This window comes from Spinacia oleracea, chromosome 2, assembly GCF_020520425.1.
Source record: "Spinacia oleracea cultivar Varoflay chromosome 2, BTI_SOV_V1, whole genome shotgun sequence".
Classification (NCBI taxonomy): Eukaryota; Viridiplantae; Streptophyta; class Magnoliopsida; order Caryophyllales; family Amaranthaceae; genus Spinacia; species Spinacia oleracea.
In genome coordinates, this window is record NC_079488.1 from 20,658,277 (window position 1) to 20,660,846 (window position 2,570).

General features: G+C 30.2%; 1 long non-coding RNA gene across 2 annotated transcripts; it reads left to right on the forward strand.

The window, feature by feature from the left end:
- The first annotated feature begins 484 nt into the window (after positions 1-484).
- LOC110802993 (uncharacterized) lies at positions 485-1,938 on the forward strand. Of its 2 annotated transcripts, XR_002537370.2 has the most exons (3): positions 485-1,306; positions 1,399-1,561; positions 1,638-1,938. It is a non-coding gene; the product is annotated as an uncharacterized lncRNA (long non-coding RNA). The 2 variants fall into 2 exon arrangements; XR_002537369.2 differs by lacking the exon at positions 485-1,306 and having other exon boundaries at positions 1,308-1,561.
- Positions 1,939-2,570: the final 632 nt, after the last annotated feature.

The window sequence follows — 2,570 nt, forward strand, 5'->3', positions numbered from 1 at the left end:
TGATCAAATAGGATGTAACTATTCTGTTAAAGAACTCTTGAGAAAGATTATGTCATTAGCCTAAACGAGTGGTAAACAAGCTTCGACAGTTTTACTAACTAAGTTAGTTTAAGCATCTGAATAAAAAAGTTTGTCCTAAGTAACTAAGTTAGTGAATTGATTCCATGTTTTTTGATGGATTCATAATCTATTTAAGCTCAATCTCTTTTGGTATATATATTAAAAATCTATTCCACCTTTAACCAAAACTAACAAACGTTCATGTATTATGGCTTTGATCGAGTTTTGTGATCATATAAGGTTTTTCATTTTTCTTTGTAGGTTTTCGGTGATCAAACACTCAAATAGGATCCTAAACGAGTGGTAAACAAGCTTTGACAGTTCTACTAACTAAGTTAGTTTAACCATCAGAATAAAAAAGTTTGTCCTAAGTAACTAAGTTAGTGAATCGAGTCCATATTTTTTGACAGATTCATAATCTATTTGTTTGTTTTTATGATTCTACCTTTCTTAGTACGTCAATGTGATTTTATAGCGCCGTAGTTTATCATTATGTTGAGCAATATTATATTAAATCCGTCTGTACTTAAAACTCAATGTGCATACCTATTGTAAATATAAAACAAACACAGTTACACAGAGAAGACATTTTAAATCAATTATGATCCTAACTTAAATGAACATATCCGTACTTATCTTATTAGTATACTAATATAAAATTCAAGTTTAAATACACTAGATATTAACATAAAATTGTACATAACACAAGCTTAAAACAAGTAACTTAAAACAACTTAATTTGATTTAAAATACTTCCTCTATTCTTTTTTAAATGACACAATTATTTAGGCACGTTTGCCAATTTACGATTTCAAACGTTAATATCTTTTATTATGGATAAGAAAAAATTATAAAAAATTGATATTTAAAAAATATTTATTGAGACGAATCTAATAAGATCCCACACGACTATATTTTTTCTTATGTATAAATCACAAAAGTAAGTCAAAGGAACATGTGTGAATAGTGTCGAAAGTACAATTGTGTCATGTAAATAAGAATGGAGGAAGTAGTTAATTTGAAAAACTTAATAAGTTAAAAAAAAAGAAAAAAAAAAGACAAATTAAACTTTGCAGTTTGCCGCTCATAAGTCATAACATTCTAATTTCTAAACTATACCCTAATGGCCTAATCTTATACCAAAGTTCAAACGCCGCTTTTCCCCTTTGCTCATCCAAACTCATCCAAACCCATCAAACGTCGGCTTCTCACGGTGATTCAATGCTCCACCGCCGACCAAGTTAAGGTATGTCTATCTTTTTCTTTCTCATCTTCACCTATTTTATCTTTGTTGTTGCCATTGTTATATAAAGTAGTTATTAGGTTGGTTTGTCGTAGCGGGAGTAGTTATATGGAAAATGGGGATCATCGTGTAGATTGTGTCCTGATTTAGAAACCTATGGGTGATACTCTTGAATTTACTCTTGGATGTGCCTCGGTTTTGGAAGATGAAGATGTGAATCTTAATGAAGATGAATCTTAATGAAGAGTCTTCCACTTAGTAAGTTTGTACATCTATTAATATCTATTTCATCAAATATTTTTTCAAGTAATGTTTATTATTGTTTATTTTATAGGTTTCATTGGACTTCAAGTTGGAAGATCTTTTCTCGATGATGCTTGTATTTGAGATTGTGTTTGAAGACATTTTGTGGTTGTGTTTGAAAACATTTTTATTTGGGGTTGTATTTGAAAGTCATTTTGTGGTTGTATTAGACGATATTTTACTTGGGGTTGTATTTTAAAAGACATTTTGTTGGTTATTTTGTTGGATAAGAACATATGCTAGTATAGTAGTATGCTAGTAGTTCTTTTTAAGACAATTTGTGGTCGCAAATCCATATGCGTGTAATTTATTTTATATTATTTTTTTGAGCACCCAATATATGCAACAAAAGGAATTAATAGGAAATTTGAAGAAAAATGTTATAGGAAAAAAGTTGCATGGAGTGTATTTTCACGTTACAAGATACGACCAATGCTACTTTTTCCTAGTTGCTCATAGGTAAATGTACATGGAAAAATTAAATAAAATTTGTTGAACAATATACAAGATACAAATAGTTGTACATAGAAAATATTTAATGAATTGAATAAACAATTATACATAGAAAAGTGCCGATTTTTACTAGGTAAGAAGAAAAGACCCAACTAAACCAACACATATAACATGTTAGTCAGTCTAGCTACACAAATCTTTATTTGAGCCACTCTCAAACATTTCACAGTTGATGAAGCCCGACCCTGTGATCTTCAAGTTATTACAAGGTACGTATTCCACAAACTCCACCGACTTATGTTGTGTATTTGTGGCTTCAACTTCTGCCTCAGCCTCTTATCACAGGTTGTTAATTTGAGGTATATATACTACGGAGAGCTTAGATGTTTGGCCTTAAAAGTCATGATCAATAACCAAGTTCTATGAGGTTAGTGAGTTAATAAACAATAAGGACAGACATTGACATATACCTTAATAATGGCCCACTAATTACGTAATTAACAAATTTGTT